The sequence below is a fragment of the Neophocaena asiaeorientalis genome, unplaced genomic scaffold, assembly GCF_003031525.2.
Source record: "Neophocaena asiaeorientalis asiaeorientalis breed wild unplaced genomic scaffold, Neophocaena_asiaeorientalis_V1.1 scaffold692, whole genome shotgun sequence".
In the NCBI taxonomy this organism is placed as follows: Eukaryota; Metazoa; Chordata; class Mammalia; order Artiodactyla; family Phocoenidae; genus Neophocaena; species Neophocaena asiaeorientalis.
Genome location: NW_020172814.1, coordinates 33,109 through 54,173, shown reverse-complemented (window position 1 = coordinate 54,173; position 21,065 = coordinate 33,109). Strand labels below are relative to the sequence as shown.

General features: G+C 41.0%; 1 pseudogene; it reads right to left on the bottom strand.

Annotated features, from left to right (window-relative positions):
• Positions 1-21,065, bottom strand: part of LOC112397458 (putative transporter SVOPL) — a 55,396-nt pseudogene that overhangs the window by 1,684 nt on the left and 32,647 nt on the right.

The following is a 21,065-nucleotide window of genomic DNA, read 5'->3' as shown; positions in this document are numbered from 1 at the left end:
TTTTTTTTCCCCCCCCCCCCCCCCCGCCCCCTTTACTCAAAAATACTTTCCAACTACTCACAGACATTAACAAGTGTCCATGGTTCACTATAAATAGGATATGGGAGAGAAGGCAAGCCACGTTCAGCCAAAGGAGCACGATGACTTCACAGTCCCATTTAGATGTGGCAGCTCAGGTAAGACACAGTTAACCCTTGAATAACGTGGGTTTGAATTGTGCAGGTCCCCGTTTACATGGATTTTTTTCCAGTTGTAAATACTCTAGTACTATACAATCCACGATCCGTGGTTGGTTGAATCCACAGATGCGAGTAACTGGATACCAAAGGCTGCTTATAAATTATGCTGGCATTTTTGACAGCCTGGAGGGTTGGTGCTTCTAACTCCCCTGCTGTTCAGTGGTCACCCGTGTACAGCTAACCCCAGGCGTTCACCCCCTTTCCCTGTGGGCGTGTGCACGCGCGCACACACACACACCCTTGCATACCAGCAACAAGCTTTACATTTAAGGCAGGGAAACAACAGAGCCACCAGCTGTACTTTGAGATGGAGCCAACCTTAAGAGGGCTAGGAGAGGCCATCTCTGATACAACTTTGCCCCCGGGAGCATACCTTATACTTTTGGGATATCCTTTTTTATGCACTTTGTGTCTGTTAGTATTGGATGACAACTGGGGCAGCACAGAAGTTTTTGCCTCCAGTCTTACCACAGGCAGCTGACAAAATTGGGGGAAAGGTAGCTGGACCAACAGTAATGACCCTGTGATCCTAAGGGCAATGCAAATAGCTGTTTCTGATCCTCTGGCCACATTTAGCTCTGCAGCGATGCTTACAAACAGAAAAGTGAAGGGTAGAAAGCTGAGGTGTCAATAATATCATTCATCTTACTCAACTTTTACAGGAAGGAAAGGTTTGAAAGGAATAATTGGTTTGCTGCTCAAAGTTATATGCAGGAACAGCGGATACCCATTTTTTCTACTGGAACCTGCCAAACAGATGTACCATTGTGTTAGCACAGACTTGGGCATCATCGTCTGCTTAAAAGAATTTCCATACTCCAAGCTTATTTCCTTTAGTCAAAAGGTGTTAGTTGAGAATGCTTACGAGAGTCCTGCATCACTTACCTGTAGGGCCCGTCCTTTGGTCTCAATAGGGAGAGTAAATGCAGAAATGGCACACACAACACAGACAGATGAGAAAAGACAAGGCTCCCAGAAATGATGCACTCATGAGAACCTGCAAAGCACAAGGAATGACTAAATAGATTGTGCCCCAGTCACTTTTAAACTGACTTTTATGCTAAAGAGAAAATAAGAATTCACTTCACCAAATACATAAACAAAGGGCTTTGCAGCCGTTCTGTAACCTGTGCATTCCTGACATCCTAGGTCTATTATTTATTTGGGCCAAGCTACTGTAGGCAATTTTGTGCCACTCTTCCATGAGCTGCGAGTGACATTAACACGCACTGGCCAAGTCGGACTTCTCCCTGCATTCAGCCCTCAGGCTTCTCCAGAGCAACCCAGTACCTGGGGAAGACGGGAGAGCTGCCCGTTTTCCTACCCGCTCTCCCATACCAATTCAGCTTAACTTGTAACCCTCTCCTTTCCTGCAGTACCCCCTCTGCTAAAAGTCTACTTTCCCTCTTTAGTTCCGACAGGATCAACCAGGAGGAAGTCTTTTGGGAACAGATGTAATTTCCTGGTCTCTGAAATGATAACGTGGGTGTTCATGATGCTTCATGGGTCACAACCAATCAAAACTCACCGTAGAAAAAACGGACACCATTCTCATCCTGAAACTGGTTTAGACCAGGGGTCCCCAACCCCCGGGCCACAGACCGGTACCGGTCCGCAGCCTGTTAGGAACCAGGCCGCACAGCAGGAGGTGAGTGATGGGCAAGCGAGCGAAGCTTCATCTGCCGCTCCCATCGCTCGCGTTACCGCCTGAGGCATCTCCCCCACCCACACCCCCATCCGTGGAAAATTGTCTTCACAAAACCAGTCCCTGGTGCCAAAGAGGTTGGAGACCACTGGTTTAGACACTGCATCTCACACATCAGTTTCCCTAGGACTTTGCCCAAAGTTAGCAAAAAGCCAAACACATGGTAGTAGTTGTCAACTAATCTCACAAGGATGCTTAACTGAAATGATTAAGGAACAACGAGGCTCTCTAGAGTCACAGAATATTGCAGTTTGGAGACCTAGACACTAGTCTAGTCTTTGGTCTAGTCCAACCTCTTCACTTTACAGATAATCCTAGAGTAAGGAAGGGCTAAGTGACTACTTGTCCAAAGTCACAGATAGATCCCTGACACACAACAGATACCTACTGCTGTCACCACCACTAAGGTTCCCCTAAGATACACAATTTGAGAGCCCATCCTGTGTATAAGGCCTACTTGACCTTTTTTTTGTTTTTTTTTTGTCTGTGCCACACGGCATGTGGGCTCTTAGTTCCCCAACCAGGGATCAAACCCGCACCCCCTGCATTGGATGCGCAGTCTTAACCACTGGACCGCCAGGGAAGTCCGCCGGTTTGCCTTCTAAAACAGTAAATCATTCCATTTGTCAGGCAAACAAACCCATGGTACTAACCACATTTACTATTTCGTAGTTGACCTAGCAAGTGATAGTTATTATTTTCTGATTTTATCTCCCAAAATAAAATGTTACAATTTTCGCCAAACAGGAGTTTTGGGAAACCAGGATGATAAAAGGGAAAAGGGATAGAAACCAAAGGAGACCAGGCAGTCTGAACCATGACCAAATGATGCCACAGTTAGGCATGTGTCTAGGTTCTGCCACTACTGCCACTTCTGTTTTGACACCAAAATTCTCACCACCACCAGGCTGAATTCTAAACTGGCTCTACTTCATATTCTTTGCACCAGATTCAAAGTCTGAAATGGTGTGAGAGCCTGATGGTTAAGTTTAGGTCATAAAACTTTGTGCTCTACCAACTAGGATCAGGGAGAGCAGTTCCTTCATTTCTTTGGCTTCCCTAGAGGGGTTTAGGGCTCTGCTTCCTAGCAGGACTCTAGCAATCAAGTCAGTGTTACTGGATATTCTTTCAATAAATTCCTTTCTGGGATGTCCCTGGCAGTCCAGTGGTTAAGACTCCGCACTTCCACTGCACGGGGCACAGGTTCAGTCCCTGGTGAGGGAACTAAGATCCTGTATGCAGCACAGCATGGCCAAAAATAAAATTGATTAAAAAAATAAAAAATTCCTTTCTGCCTAAGTTAACCAAAGTCAATTAATATTGTTTGTAAGCAAGAACTCTGAGTAATACCTAATTATAAAAATCATCTGGCCAAAGAGGAAATGCAGATGGCTAACAGGCACATCTGCATGTTAGCAGGTGCTCAACATCATTAATCAGGGAAATGCAAATCAAAACTACAATGAGATATCACCTCACACCTGTCAGAATGACTATAATCAAAAAGAACACAAATAACATGTTGGCGAAGATGTGGAGAAAAGGGAACCTTTGCACTGTTGGTGAGAATGCAGCCACTGTGGAAAACAGTATGGAGATTTATCAGAAAACTAAAAACAGAACTACCATATGACCCAGCAATTCCATTCCTGGGTATATATCCAAAAAAACCAAAAGCACTAAAAATCATCTGGGAATTTTGTTAAAATGCATATTTTCAGGCCCCACTCCAGATTCACTGTATCAAAAAACAGAGATCTGTAAATCTCTACTCCTAAAAATCAGCCCAGACCAGGGACAAAGAGGGATATTACACAATGATAAAAGGTTCAGTCCAACAAGAAAACACTCCTAAAGGTTTATACACCAAAGAGCTTCAAATTACATTCTTTCAGAAAAAACTGAAAGGAGAAACAAATCTACATATAGTTGGAGACTTCAATTGACAAACTACTAGACAAAATCAGCTGGATATAGAACTTTATGACACCATCAACCAAGAGGATCTCATTGACATTTATAGAACACCCACCGAACAAACAGCAGAATACACATTTTTTTCTGCCCATGGAACATTCACCAAGATAGACCTCGTTCTGGGCCATAATATTAACCTCAAAGGATTTAAAAGAACTGAAATTATAGAATGTGTTCTCTGACTCAAATGCTATCAAAGCTAGAAATAAAAGATGACAGCAAAATCTCCAAACACTTCTAAACAATCCACAGGTCAAAGAAGTCTCAAGAAAAATAAAAAACAACATTGAATGGAATGAAAATACAGCATATTAACTTTGTTGGACACAGATAAATAGGAACAAAAATAAAGTACTTAGGAATAAACTTAAGAAATGTATTACATATATGAAGGTATTTTTCATGTCCCTACTAAGGAACATGAAAAATTGAATAAATTTGTTTAGTTCTTAGAAAAATGCAGTATTGTTTTAAAAAATGGTTCTCAAAATAATCTGTAGTAACTCTAATGGATTCTCAGTCAAAATCCCAGTAGTATTTTTGAGTCAATCTGGGGGGAAAAACTGATTCTAAAGTTAATTTGAAAGCATTAACATATCTATAAAAATCAAGACACTTCTGAAAACATGTGCGGGTGAGGGAATCTGGGGAGGTTATTCAGCTAAGAGGCACTAAACAAAGTTCCAGTCATCAGCAATATGATATCAGTGCCAAAATAGATCAGTAAAACAATGAGTCACAAAACAGATCCAAGAATTTATGGAAATTTGGTTATTGTAATAGGGGCGTGTTAAATCAACCGAGAAGAGCCAGACAAAAGGATGATGAATGGCCTGGGAGCAACCAGCTAAGCACTGTTTTGTTGCTTTGTTTGCTTGTTCTGTTTTGGTTTGGTTTTTATTGAGATAGGGGATGGGCTGGGAAATACGTCTGCAAGTTATGCCCCAGTAGGGAAACGTCCATTCTGATTTTCCTGGGGGAGGTTTCAGAGCTTTTTCTTTTTCTTGGAGCTGCTGCTCTTGGTGGCAGCAGCCTCTTCAGGTCCACTGCCGAGTGGCTCCTCCTTGGAAGAGAATTTCCTCTTTTGCCTGGGGACCTTCTTGTTTCCTGACTCTTCAGGGTCACTCACTGGTTCCTCTTTGGGGAAAGATTTCTTCCTCTTGGTGAGACTTCCACTGCCAGCTGTTTCCTCAAGATCACTACTAACCAGCTCCTCCTTGGAAAAAGATTTCTTTGGGGGGGGGGGTTTGGAGGAGACAGATGGGTCTTCATTCCATTCTCCTGAGGAGCCTCCTTGGGGCTTTTGCTTTTGCTTCTTTTTGGCTCTTTCACTTGTCCCCTCACATTCCTCCAGGGTCCTGCTGCTGTTTTCTGAAGACGCCAGGGCAATCGCAGCCAGCCTTTTCTTTGCCTTCTTCAAGTGTTTCTTCTCCTGTTTCTCCAGCTTCCTAGTAACCTCAGCAGCCTCTTCCTCTGCCTGGCCAAAGAAAAGTGCTGGAAAGGCTTGAAGACCTCCGGTTCCCCAGTTCTCTCTCTTGGCTTTATTGAATCAGGCTCATTAAGTCAGTTTGTGTTGTTGCTTTTTAAAGCTGGACCTTTACCTCAGGTCTCAAGCATAAGTAAATTGTGAATAAATCAAAGAATTTAATGTTTTAGATGAAACATTGAAAGCCTTTGCACTTTCAGTGTTTAAGAAACATTTTGAGAAATATGGATTAATGAAGGCCACTAAGCATGACCCAAAACACTAACTCCTTACGTGAAAATAATTGGTAAGTTGACTACAAAAAATTTTATATTTTGCATGCCAAAAACTTTGATAGTAACATCATAAGGCAAACCATGAACAATGAAAAAATATCTGTAGTATAATAATAAATAGCTAATGGCCTGAAGAAATTAGAGCAAATCCCATAAATAAGCAGTTTACCAAAAAAAATACAAATGGGTAATAAACAGATGAAAGATGCTCAGCCTTACTAATAACAAAGTACAAATTAAGAGGAGATATGAGTTATTGTCCACCATATCAAAAAAGGTTAAAAAAGGCTTTTTAGTGATGACGGAAAGAAACAGGGTTGCTTGTTTAAGAGTGTGTTAATATTAATATATCAAGGATTATATAAATTTTCTTAAAAGATCCATTATAATTTAAAATATGCACACCCTGTGACCTCAAAAATTATTCAGTAGGCTTTTTCTACGTAAGAATGCATTTCCTGGGCTTCCCTGGTGGCGCAGTGGTTAGGAATCTGCCTGCCATGCACGGGAAACAGGTTCAAGCCCTGGTCTGGGAAGATCCCACATGCCGCGGAGCAACTAGGCCCGTGCGCCACAACTGCTGAGCCTGTGCTCTAGAGCCTGCAAGCCACAACTACTGAGCCTGCATGCCACAACTACTGAAGCCCGCACTCCTAGAGCCCATGCTCCGCAACGAGAGAAGCCACCGCAACGAGAAGCCCGTGCACCGCAACAAAGAGTAGCCCCCACTCGCTGCAACTAGAGAAAGCCCACGCGCAGCAACAAAGACCGAATGCAGCCAAAAATAAAATAAATACAATAAATAAATTTATTAAAAAAGAATGCTTTTCCTTAGACATACTCTGTGGCCATTCCCACATGACTCCGCCCTATTGTAGAGGCCCTCCCTAACCACCCGGTATAGCAGACCACTCCCATCACCATCTCCTTCCCCTGTTTTATATGTGTTTATATCAGTAATCATATTGAACATGTTAGCAAACTGTTTGTTTGTCCCTTGTCTATTCTCCACTAGAATGTCACTTCAAAGAATCTGGGACCTGGGTTTTCACAGTATCCGGAACATAAGAGAGCTCAGTGACTAACATAGTCGCACAGTTACAAAGCTGTGCATGATGTTCAGTGCCCCGTTGTTTGTAAAAGCAGAAAGAAATAACATGAGAAACAACTTCATCAACAAGGTAATGGCTATCTAATTATACACATCCCTACAATAGAAATCTATGCACCTACATAAGAGAATGAGGTTGATCTCCGCGTACTAACATAAAATGATTATTAATGACAAAAGGCAGTTGCAATATGTAGATATATATGTAGGTATGTGTGGATAGATGGATGGATGGACAGGTTTGTGTATGTGTATGTTTGAACATGGGCCTATCCACATGTGTACTCACACACACACATGGATACATAGTGTAAAGAGGAGTCTGACTCCACTTGATGACTGCTGACAGCCTTTAAGCCTCACCCTTCTCTCTTCCCCTTGTACCCCTATTTCTGAACAAACTGGTAAGAAAGCCTGGATGCTTCATCCTTTGGTACTGGCAGGAGATTCAAACCACACAAGCCCCTGCCCTAGCATGGAAACACTCAAATCTGGCCGCAAGAAAAACCCCAGCCAATCTCCTTGCCTGCTCTCTCAGGCCATTTTGGATCTGCCTGAGAGGGCTACCCTGCTCTCCCAGAGATCTCAGCTATGTAATTAAACAATAAACCTTTCATACCCTCTTGGTGTGTGTATGTGACATCAGTCTTGACATCTGACCCCCAGTTTTTTTTGGGGGGGTGGGGAGGAGTGGAGGGAAGTTCCGTCTGTCTCTGCAGGTGACCATAACAGGTAGATACACAGATATCTATCTATCTAGATATTTATTAAGTAAGTCTATCTACATATTTACAAGCCTCTAGTATAATATGTATGTAATAAGTTTATAGATAACACTCATACAACTCTGGTATATTACTGATAACAACAGATATACCAAGAGAGACATAATATATATGCATAAAAAAGCATCTGGAAGAATATACCCCAAACCATTAAGACATACACTGGTGGTTATCTCTGGTGATAGAATTAGAGAGAATTATTCCTTTCTCAGTTACACATTTCTGTGTTTGAAATTTTACAAGCAGGTAAGAGTACAAGATGGGGGCCTCATTGCTACAGCCCCATAGCACATGTTGAGGATTTTGGTCTTTATTGTTAAGGAATGGCAAGGGCAAGATGACAAAGAGTTTAAGCACAAGAACAATGTAAGATCTGCACGGATGCGGTGAGGAAAATGAGTTGGAGGAGAGTAAGAGCACAGAGGAGACCAGGCAGGACGCTACCTTAGCCATCCAGGGAAAGGTGATGGTAGTTAAAACCAGAGTGATGCTGGTGGTGGAAAAGGAGATAAGATTAAGGATTCAGCATCTATTATTAGGATGTTAAATCCACATGGTTTTAGTACCGGCTATGATGATGAGAGAGAAGGGAACAGCAAAGGACAGTTCCAGGTTGGGTAGTGATGCCATGCACTGATGGAAACTGTGAAGAGGAGTGGACTTGGGGAGAAATGTCATGATTTTAATATTGGACGTGGTGAATTTAAGGTGAGTTTGAGACATTCAAGCAGAAATGTGGAGGAGGTGAATGGATATATGAATCGCAGCTCAGAAGAAAGGCCTAGACTAGAGATATAAAGATGGGAGTCATGAGCATATAGTTGGTGATTAAAATCATAAAAATGGGTGAAATCACCTAAGTGGAGAGTAAAATATGAAAAGATGAGGATCTAATATTAAGCAATAAGAATCCTCAGTGGGGGAGCGGGGATGAATTGGGAGATTGGGATTGACATACATACACTAATTTGTATAAATTAGATAACTAATAAGAACCTGCTGTATAAAAAAATAAAGAATCCTCAATAATAAAGAGTAGAGGAAGGTGTACCACAGAGAGACTGAGGAAGAGCAGTGGAAGATGCAGGAGGAAGACCACAAAATGCAAGGTGACGATACCGTAGGAAGGGGACAGCGCGCGAGGGCGAGGCCATCAGAACCGTATGTGAAGGAGAGGTCCCGCAAAAATGCAGGGTTAAAACGACGTTTGGATTTAGAGACGTGGCGCTCACAGAGACCTTACCAAGCATTTTGTTGGATGGAGTCAGGAAGGTTGCAACCAGTTGGAGCGGGGGGACGAGTGAGTGGGGGGAAGGAAATGAGACAGTGAGGAGGAAGAACTCTTTTAAGTAGGTTGACTGGAAAGAAGAGGAAAGAGTGAGTCAATGGAGTTCACTTTACAGTTTGTAAGCTATGGAATCTTAACATTAAAGTGCTGACCAGAAGGATTCAACATGGAGGGATAGATTGAAAGCACAGGGCAGATCAATGACAAACCTGAAAAACTCAGAGACTCAAATGAAAACCCATCAGAATGAGTTCAGTAAGCTGGCGGTTTGAAAAATCAATAGACAAAAAACTTAATAGCCTCTCTAAATACCAATAGCTAGTTAGAATGTTAGGCTAGAAGTTATAATGGAAGAAAATCATCTATTTGCAATAACAATGAAAAGCCTTAAAATGCCTAAGAATAAACTTAACAAGATGTGCAGGATCTATTTGAAGAAAACAAAATCCCAGCAAGGAACACAGAAGGAACACTGAACAAATGGAGAGAAGAACCTTGTTCTTATATGGGAAGACAACACTAAGAAAAAAAGTCAACTTTTCCTAAATTAACTGATACATTTAATGACTTAACAATTAAAATCTTAATAGGATTTGGGCAGACAAGGGAGGCACATTGCAAATGATTCTAAATCTTATCTGAGAAAGAATAGCAATGAGGTGGAGCTTACACAAGCAGTTTTGAAAATGTACTATAAACCCCACCTGACTAATGAAAAGAATATGACAGTGACGAAACCACACAGATCAATGGACTAAAACAGCAAGGCTAGAAACAGACCCAGTGATTGTGGGAATATAAGCAGACATTTCTAATCCATGAGTAAAAATACAGGTAAATGAATGAAAAAAATAGTTAAATAAATAGTGTAGGGACAACTGGCCTGCCATATAGGAAATTATAAAGCTGTTTCCTACATTAGACCTCACACTTCGACACTATGATGGCCTGAAAGAGGGCACATCAGGGATTTCTAGGTCAGAATTTGGGATGCCTTTCACTTGGAGAAAATTGATTGAGTTGTACACTTATGGCCACTTTTATATGTATGTCATATTTCAATAAGAAGTATGCATACCTTTTCCCCAAAAAAAGACAAGACCAGAGAAGGACTGGGAGAAAAGAGATGTGTATTCTCAGCATTCTAATCATGAATATTGGTAAGTTTGGGCGTCTGTGAACCTTAAGTCTCTGTACAGAGAAAGAGGGCCGCAAACAAGAAGGAAAGACAGAGTTGGGAGCATTTGCAGTATGTCAGGAAAATGATTAAAATCCTTTACATATATGAAGGACTCTTACAAATCAATGTATTAAAGACCAAATTGAAAAACGGACAAGGACCTGAGTGAGCAAACTAAAAAAGATAGCCAATTAAAATATGAAAAGAACATTCAGTTTCATTCCTAATCGAAGAAACGTGAATTACAATATCAAAGATATCATCTACTCCCAGTAATACTGGCAAAGATGAAATAGACAAACAAAACTAGTTGGCCAGTATGTGAAGCAGCAAGGCCTAACACACTGGTACAGCCTTCCCAAAGAGAATTTTAGCACAATGTATCAAAATGGAAAATAAGAAGACCCCCTGACCTACCAATCCAATTTCTAGGAATTATCCTAAAGAGATAATTGCACAGTTGGATAAAAATGTAAGCACAAGAGTGCTTATAACTGTTGTTTATAATAGACAAATATCAAATAGTCTAGACATTTAACAATACAGAACTGACAAAGTTCTTGAAAGTAATTTTTGGAGTATACATATGACATTTTTCAGCGTGAAAAAGGGCTTGACTTTTATTTTTATCAACATGAAAAATGTAACATATTGTTGCATGCCAAAAGCAGGCTATAAAAAGTCCATGAGGGCTTCCCTGGTGGCGCAGTGGTTGAGAGTCCGCCTGCCGATGCAGGGGACACGGGTTCGTGCCCCGGTCCGGGAAGATACCACATGCCGCGGAGCAGCTAGGCCCGTGAGCCATGGCCGCTGAGCCTGCGCCTCCGGAGCCTGTGCTCCACAACGGGAGAGGCCACAACAGTGAGAGGCCCGCGTACCGCAAAAAAAAAAAAAAAAGTCCATGAAGGTTTGGGTTCAAGATGAACCCACCTCCTCTCACGGACACACTGAATCTACAGCTACATACAAAATAGTATCCTCTGAAAGAAACCCCAAAACTAGCTGAGTGACTCCTACACATCAGGCAAAGAAGAAAATCCCACATCAAAATGGGTGGAAGAGGCTGAGACACAATCTTACCATGAACCCGCCCCCGGTTCAGTGACACACAAAAAGAGGGGAACTCACAACCTTGAGCTTCTCCATGAGGAGTGACGGGTTCAAACCCCACATCTGGCACCACAACTTTTAAGACCTGCACCTGACAGGTGAACCCGCAAAACATCTAGTTTTGAAAGCCAAGAGGGCTTGCACCCACTATAAGACAAGGCTATAGCAAACTGAGCATTTTCCTTAGAGGACTCCCAGGGACTCACCTGGCTACCCACCTGGGGACCAGTGCAGAGTCAGCCCACTGAAACACATCCAGTCTTTCTGTGAAAGAGGCTTATTTGCTTATTTTAAACCATCACCTTGTGGGGCAGGCATCTGCTTTAACATACATCCAGGAGCCTACTGAAATACTCTGCAAAGATGAAGGCTGGCAGGTGCCATCTTTGTGCTGTCTCTCTGCCTTGCTCTAAATCTCTGCTATCTCCCCAAAAGGAGCTTGTGTACATGTATGGTGTCCCAATTTTTGTGGCTACTGCCCAGGGAACACCCCTTGATCACCTGGCTCTGGTGGCCAGCAAGGTTTATGTTTATGGGTCCCACAAGACAGTAACAGAGAAAGAGTTCTTAACTACCTACACCCCAGGGCACAGCAGCAGAGAGCCAGCAGACTGAAACACCTTCTTTCTGGGAAAGAGGCCTGTAAGCTTATCTTCACAGCTGCAACCTGAGTGGCGGGCTTCTAATTAAACACACATCTAGGGACCAACTATAATCCTCTCCAGAGACCAGAAGACTGCCTGGTACCATCTTCCTGCTCTTCCTCTGCCCACTCCAAAAGTAGTAAAAATAACTATAATTACAATAATGTGTTAATGGATACACAAGATAAAAATATGTAAATTGTGATATCAAAAACAAAGTGTGTGTGGGGAGTAAAAATGTAGACCTTTAGAAAGCATTTGAACTGGAGCTGCTATCAAATCAACAGCTGTATCTCTAAAATGTTTTATGTAAGTCTCATGGTAGCCACAAAGCAAAAACCTAGAGTAGATACACAAAAGAGAAAAAGAAAGGAATCCAAGCATAGCATGACAGAAAATTGTCAAATCAGAAAGGGAGAGTAAGACAAAAAGAAATGAACCTAGGAACAAAGACAGAAAACAGAGAAATGGCAATAAGTATATATCTATCAATACTTACTTTAAATGTAAAAGGACTAAATTCGCCAATCAAAAGACAGAGTGACAATGGATTTTTCAAAAAATAACAAGACCCATCTATACGTTGCCTACAAGAGATTCACTTCAGATGTAAGGACGCACACAGACTGAAACTGAAAGGATGATAAAAGATACTCCATGCAAATGGAAACCAAAAAGAAAGCTAGGGTAGCTATACTTTTATCAGACAAAAGAGACTTTAAGTGACAAAGAAGGTCATTACATAATAATAAAAGGGTCACTCCAACAAGAGTATATAACATTTGTAAATACTTATGCACCCCATACAGGAGCACCTAAATAAAGCAAATATTAACAGATCTAAAGGGAGAAATAGATGTCAATACAGTAATAGTAGGGGATTTTAATACCCCACATTCACCAATGAATGAATGAATAATATCCGAAATACAGAAAAACTCATACAACTCAATAACAAGAAAACAATTCAATGTAAAAATGGGCAGAGGGCATGAAGAGACAATTTTCCAAAGATGACATACAGATGGCCAACAGGTATGTGAAAATCTACTCAACATTACTAATCATCAGGGAAATGAAAATTAAAACCACAGTGAGATATCACCTCACACCTGTTAGAATAGCTATTATCAAAAAGGCAAGCGATCACAAGAGTTGGTAAGGATGTGGAGAAAAGGGAACTCTTTTGAACTTTAAGACCCCACATTCACCAATGGTGGGAATATAAACTGGTGCAGCCAATATGGAAAACAGTAGGGCAGTTCCTCAAAAAATTAAAAATAGAACTACCATATGATCCAGCTATTCCACTTCTGGGTAATTATCCAAAAGAACCAAAAATACTAGCTTGAAGAGTCATCTGCACTCCCATGTTCATTGCAGCATTATTTGCAACAGCCAAAACATGGAAACAACCTAAGTGTCCATCAGTGGATGAATGGATAAAGTAAATGTGGTATGTATATATACAGTGGAATATTATTCAGCCATAAAGAAGAAGGAACTCCTGGCACTTACAACAGCATGGATGGACCTTAAGGGCATTATGCTCGGTGAAATAAGCCAGATAGAGGAAGACAAATACTGTATTATCTCACTTATGTGGAATCTAAAAACAAACACTGTCACAGGTACAGAGAACAGATTGGTGGTTGCCAGCAGCAGGGGTGGGGGTGAAATGGGTGAAGGGGATCAAAACGTACACATCTCCAGTTGTAAAATAAATAAGTCCTGGGGATGTATGGTACAGCATTGTGACTACAGTTAATACTGTATTATATACTTGAAAGTTGCTAAGAGGTTAAATCTTAAAAGTTCTCATTACAAGAAAAGAAAAATGTGTATGTATGGTGATGGATGTTAGACTTATTGTGATCATTCTGTAATATATACCTATATGGAATCACTATGCTGTACACCTGAAATTAATATAACATTATATGTCAGTTGTATCTCAACTTAAAAAGTATATGGGGATGGGATCAAGATGGTGGAGGAGTAGGACATGGAGTTCACCTTCTTCCACAGAAACATTAAAAATTGATCTACAAGTAGGAGGATTAACACAGAACACCGGCAGAAGACCTCAGACTTCTTGCCCAGAAGGGCAAGGAAATCTCCATGTAACCAGGTAGGACAAAAGGAAAAAGAAAGGAATTGGGATGGGGCCTGCACCCCAGGGAAGGAGCTGTGAAGAAGGAAAGGTTCCTACAGCCTGGGAAGCCCCCTAAGTGGCGGGGGAGATCAGCCTGGATGGAGGGGGAGCTTCAGAGCCTTGGAGGAGAGCGCAGAAACCGGTTTGTGGAAGGCAAAACAGAAAGTAACTTGCACAGAAGGTCAGCACTGCCATCTTGCACTCCCCAGGCTGAGACACTCATCTGTTGCTGCAGGTGGGGGCTGGGGGCTGAAGCTCAGGCTTCAGAGGCCAGACCCAGGGGTAGGACTGGGGTTGGCTGTGCAGAGACAGCCTGAAGAGGCTGGACTGTGGCAACCAAGGGTGTACACAGAAGAAGCCTGGGCACACCAGAGAGGCAAACTGCCATTAATGGGGGGTGCACAAGGAGAGGGGGCAGGACCACTATAAGAGGTTCTTTCCCTACAAGCATTCTCAAGCAACAGGACACTGCCAACAGGAGCAGGGCATAAGTCACCGCCACTGCTACAAGACCTGTAAGCAGACGCCAAGCACCGCCCTCCCGTCCCAGGAGTGTACGGACCGCAGCTACCCCTAGGAAACCCACAAGCAGACGCCAAGCCCCGCCCCTGCTGTCCCGGGAGTGTGCGGACTGCAGCTACCCCTAGGAAACCCACAAGCAGACGCCAAGCCCCGCCCCTGCTGTCCCGGGAGTGCACTGGCCACAGCTGCCACTATGAGACCTTCAAGCAGGTGCCAAGTGCTTCCCCCACCATCCTAGGACTGCACAAGAGCCACCACACCTGCACACCCCATATCAAGTGGATAACGGCAGGCACACACTGATGAAAGAGGCGGCAAGCATCCAAACTAAAAGCAGCCCCTTGATTCTGGACAAGATGGCGGAGTAGAAGGACCTGAGCTCACCTCCTCTCCTGAAAGCACCAAAATCACAACTAACTACTGAACAGCAATCAACAGAAAAGACTGGAACCCACCAACAAAAGATACTGTACATTCAAAGACAAAAAAAATTCACAACAAGACCATAGAAGGGGTGCTTTCATGACATAATCAAATCCCATACCCACTGGGTGGGCAACTCACAAACTGGAAAATAATTATATCACAAAGATTTTCCCACAAGAGAGTTCTGAGCCCCATGTCAGGCTCCCTAGCCTGAGGGTCTGGCATTGGGAGGAGGAACCCGCCCAGAGCAGTTGGCTTTGAAGGCCAGTGGGGCTCAAGTACAGGAGCTTCACAGGACTGGGGCAAACAGAGACTGCACTCTTGGAGAGCACTCACAAGGGTTCAAATACACTGGGACCCAACACAAAGCAGTAACTCCATAGGATCCTGTGCTGGACCTACCTGCAGGTCTTGGAGGATCTCCTAAGAAGGCAGGGGTCGGTAAATGCTAACAGCCGGAAAAGGAGAAATCAACAGTAATACAATAATAGTGGGAGACTTTAACACCCCACTTACATCAATGGATAGATCATCCAGACAGAAAATCAATAAGGAAACACAGACCTTAAATGACACATTAGACTAGATGCACTTAATTGATATTTATAGAAGATTCCATCCAAAAACAGCAGAATACACTTTTTTCTCAAGTGCACATGGAACATTCTTCAGGATCACATCTTGGGACACAAATCAAGCCTCAGTAAATTTAAGAAAATAGAAATCACAGCAAGCATCTTTTCTTACCCCAGTGCTATGAGATGAGAAATCAATTACAGGAAAAAAAAAACTGTAAAAAACACAAACACATGGAGGCTAAACAATATGTTACTAAACAACCAATGGATCACTGAAGAAATCAAAGAGGAAATCAAAAAATACCTAGAGCCAAATGACAATGAAAATATGATGATCTAAAACCTACGGGACACAGCAAAAGCAGTACTAAGAGGGAAGTTTATAGCAATGCAATCCTACCTTAGGAAACAAGAAAAAGCTCAAATAAAAAACCTAGGCTTACACCTAAAACAACCAGAGAAAGAAGAATAAACTAAACCCAAAGTTAGTAAAGGGAAAGAAATCATAAAGATCAGAGCAGAAATAAATGAAATAGAGATGAAGAACACAATAGAAAAGATCAATGAAACTAAAAGCTGGTTCTAGATAGATTTAATTGATATTTATAGGACATTCCATCCAAAAACAGCAGATTACACTTTCTTCTCAAGTGCGCATGGAACATTCTCCAGGATAGATCACATCTTGGGTCAAAAATCAAGCCTCAGTAAATTTAAGAAAATTGAAATAATATCAAGCATCTTTTCTGACCACAACGCTATGAGATTAGAAATCAATTACAGGAAAAAAATGGAAAAACACTAGCACATGGAGGCTAAACCATGATACAAAATTAATGCACAGAAATCTCTTGCATTCCTATACACTAATGATGAAAAATCTGAAAGAGAAATTAAGGAAACACTCCCATTTACCAATGCAAAAAAAAATAAAATACCTAGGAATAAAGCAACCTAGGGAGACAAAAGACCTGTACACAGAAAAATATGACACTGATGAAAGAAATTAAAGATGATACAAACAGATGGAGATATATACCATGTTGTTGGATTGGAAGAATTTGTATGCAGACACAAAAGACCCCGAATAGCCAAAGCAGTCTTGAAGGAAAAAAACAGAGCTGGAGGAATCAGACTCCCTGACTTCAGACTATACTGTATAGTATACAAAGCTTTGTATACAAAGCTACAGTAATCAAGACAATACGGTACTGGAACAAAAACAGAAACATACTACAGGTTTCTGGTAACTGACTATACTGCTGAACTGAATGGATAAGCATTTTCAGAACTCTAATGGAAAACTGATGAATTCATAAAAGCGCTAACAAGAGATCAAGATGAAAAAAATTAATACATGGGACTGAGTGAACTGATGAGAATTATAATTTTTGTGACTTTCTGTTTGAATAAAAAAAAAATCCCACAAGGACTCAGAGGCAAAAAATATACAAAGCACTTTTCACTGCAAAGTAAAGGAGCTGTTACAGTGGAGGATTCCTGGACTGAATGTCAATATTATGACATAGTATGAGTGTGTTTCGTGTTTGGTAATTGCAATCACTGTTGCTTTTGTTGTGGTCATCCATTTACAATGCTTGGTGTCAGTTTATTTATCTCCTGTAAAAATAAAATACAGTGTGTGTGTGTGAAAAAAAATATGAAGCAGGGGATTAGGTTAACTCTTGGGACTGGGATGAATAACTAATCTAAAACATACTGAGGGTAAAGCAGCTCTGTAAGAGAAAATATTGTGTTTATATATGAACCTTTTGAATTTGAAGTACTTGAGGGATACTTAGGTAGAAATGTATAGCAGGGCATTGGTTTCAAGTTTCTGAAACTCAAAAGCAAGCTGTTGGCCAAAAATACACATTTGGGAGTCACTGATTTTATTTGAAGTTATAGGTTTAGGTGAGGTTACCTAAATGTCATAATTATTATGATTTTATCATGATACTTTAAATTTAACTCCCTAAATGGACAAAGTACTCTATTAAAATAATAATTAAGCAAATGCTCTGCATATTTGCCTTATAATAAATTACAGAATAATCATGTATATTTTTTATAATGTAAGTGCTTTCAGCATCATAGTGCTATTGGTTAATTAGGTCATTCCCCAAGTATTAAAAAGACTCTAAATTTAGAAACTGAGAAAAAATTGTAGAATGATGGTGCCTTATTAAGAAGTTTTATGTATATCAAACCTTTGGATGCCCACTGTACTCTAAGCTTTTTGAAATCCAATCAATCAAATCAATGTATCTGAATTCTTCTAGCACATAGTCTGGTACATAGTAGAAACTCAATAAATATCTGTTAAATGTGTGACAAAGACTGTGTAGCAGTTGAACGAGACTGGAGATTAAATACATACAGAAAATTTTTTAAATAAATAAATAAATAATAAAAGCTGGTCCTTTGAAAAGATAAACAAAATTGATAAACTTTTAGCCAGACTCATCAAGAAAGACAGGGAGAGGACTCAAATCAATAAAATTAGAAATGAAACAGAAGTTACAACTGACACCACAGAAATACAAAGGATCATAAGAGACTACAGCAAGCAACTGTATGCCAATAAAATGGACAACCTAGAAGAAATGGATAAGTTCTTAGAAATGTAGAACCTTGAAGACTGAACCAGGAAGAAATAGAAAATATGAACAGATCAATCACAAGTAGTGAAATTGAAACTGTCATTTAAAAACTTCCAACAAACAAAAGTCCAGGACCAGATGGCTTCACAGGTGAATTCTATCCAACATTTAGAGAAGAGCTAACACCCATGCTTCTGAAACTCTTCCAAGAATTCCAAAGGGAGCAACACTCCCAAACTCATTCTATGAGGCCACCATCACCCTGATACCAAAACCAGACAAAGATACTACAAAAAAAGAAAATTGCATGCCAGAATCACTGATGAACACAGACACAAAGATACTCAACAAAATACTAGCAAACTGAATCCAAAAATACATTAAAAGCATCATACACCATGATCAAGTGGAATTTATCCCAGAGATGCAAGCATTCTTCAATATACACAAATCAATCAGTGTGATACACCATATTAACAAACTGAAGAATAAAAACTATGGTCATCTTAATAGATGCAGAAAAAGCTTTTGACAAAATTCAACACCCATTTATGATAAAAAAAAAACTCTCCAGAAAGTGAGCATAGAGGGAACTTACCTTAACACACTAAAGGCCATATATGACAAACCCACAGCTAACATCATTCTCAACAGTGAAAAACTGAAAGCATTCCCTCTAATATCTGGAACAAGACAAGGATGTCCACTCTCACCACTTTTATTCAACATAGTTTTGGAAGTCCTAGCCACAGCAATCAGAGAATAAAAAAGAAATAAAAGGAATCCAAATTGGAAAAGAAGTAAAACTGTCATTGTTTGCAGATGACATGATACTATATATAGAAAATCCTAAAGATGCTACCAGAAAACTACTAGAGCTCATAAATGAATTTGGTAAAGTTGCAGGATACAAAATTAATACACAGGGCTTCCCTGGTGGCGCAGTGGTTGAGAATCTGCCTGCTAATGCAGGGGACACGGGTTCGACCCCTGGTCTGGGAAGATCCCACATGCTGCGGAGCGACTGGGCCCATGAGCCACAACTACTAAGCCTGCGTGTCTGAAGCCTGTGCTCTGCAAGAAGAGAGACCACGACAGTGAGAGGCCCACGCACCGCGATGAAGAGTGGCCCCCACTCGCCGCAACTAGAGAAAGCCCTCGCACAGAAACAAAGACCCAACACAGCCAAAAATAAATATAAATGAAACAAAAAACCAAAATTAATACATAGAAATCTCCTGCATTTGTATACACTAATAATGAAAGAGCAGAAAGAGAAATTAAGGAAATAATCCCATTTACCACTGCATCAAAAATAATAAAATACCTAGGAATAAACCTACCTAAGGAGGCAAAATACCTGTACTCTGAAAACTATAGGACTCTGATGAAAGAGATCAAAGATGACACAGATAGAAAGATATACCATGTTTTTGGGTTGGAAAAATTAATATTGTCAAATGGCTATACTACCTAAGGCAATCTACAGATTCAATGCAATCCCTATCAAATTACCAATGGCATTTTTCACAGAACAAGAACAATGGAATTGTAAATTTGTATGGAAACACAAAAGATCCCAAATAGCCAAAGCAATCTTGAGAAAGAAAAACAAGGCTGGAGGAATCAGGCTTCCTGACTTCAGACTATACTACAAAGCGACAGTCATCAAAAAAGTATGGTACTGGCACAAAAACAGAAATATAAATCAGTGGAACAGGATAGAAAGCCCAGTAATAAATCCATGCATCTATGGTCAATTAATCTATGACAAAGGAGGCAAGAATATACAATGGAGAAAAGACAGTCTCTTCAATAAGTGGTGCTGGGAAAACTGGACAGCTACATGTAAAAGAATGAAATTAGAACATTCTCTAATGGGACTTCCCTGGTGGCACAGTGGTTGAGAATCTGCCTGCCAATGCAGGGGATATGGGTTTGAGCCCTGGTCTGGAAAGATCCCACATGAGGCAGAGCAACTAAGCCCGTGCACCACAACTACTAAGCCTGAGTCTAGAGCCCTTGAGCCACAACTACTGAAGCCCATGCACCTAGAGCCCTTGCTCACAATGAAGAGTAGCCCCCCTTCGCCACAACTAGAGAAAGCTCACATGGCAATGAAGACCCAATGCAGCCAAAAATTTAAAAATTTTTTAAATTTAAAAAGGAGGGTGGGAAGGTAGGAGATGCAAGAGGGAAGAGCTATGGGGATATATGTATATGTATATGTATAGCTGATTCACTTTGTTATAAAGCAGAAACTAACAGACCATTGTAAAGCAATTATACTCCAATAAAGATGTTAAAATAAATAAATAATTTAAAAAAGAAAAAAAAAAAGAACATTCTCTAACACCATATGCCAAAATACACCAAAATGGATCAAAGACCTAAATGTAAGGGCGGACACTATAAACCTCTTAGATGAAAACATAGGCAGAACACTCTTTGACATAAATTGCAGCAATAACTTTTTTGATCCACCTCCTAAAGTAATGAAATAAAAACAAAAATAAACAAATGGGACCTAATGAAACTTAAAAGCTTTTGCACAGCAAAGGAAACCATAAACAAAAAGATAACCCACAGAATGGGAGAAAATAATGTGCCAACAAAGCAACCAACAAGGGATTAACCTCCAAAACGTACAAACAGCTCATGCAGCCCTATGTCAAGAAAACAACCCAATCGAAAAATGGGCAGCAGATCTCGTGGTGGTGGAGGTGCCGCACTGCGCTGCACACAGGATCTTAGTTCCCCAACCAGGGATTGAACCCGTGCCCCCCGCACTGGAAATGCAGAGTCCTAACCACTGTACCGCCAGGGAAGTCCCAGGCAGAAGATTTAAACAGAAATTTCTCCAAAGAAGACAGCCAGGGGCTTCTCTGGTGGCGTAGTGGTTGAGAGTCTGCCTGCCGATGCGGGGGACACGGGTTTGTGCCCCGGCCCGGGAAGATCCCACATGCCGCGGAGCGGCTGGG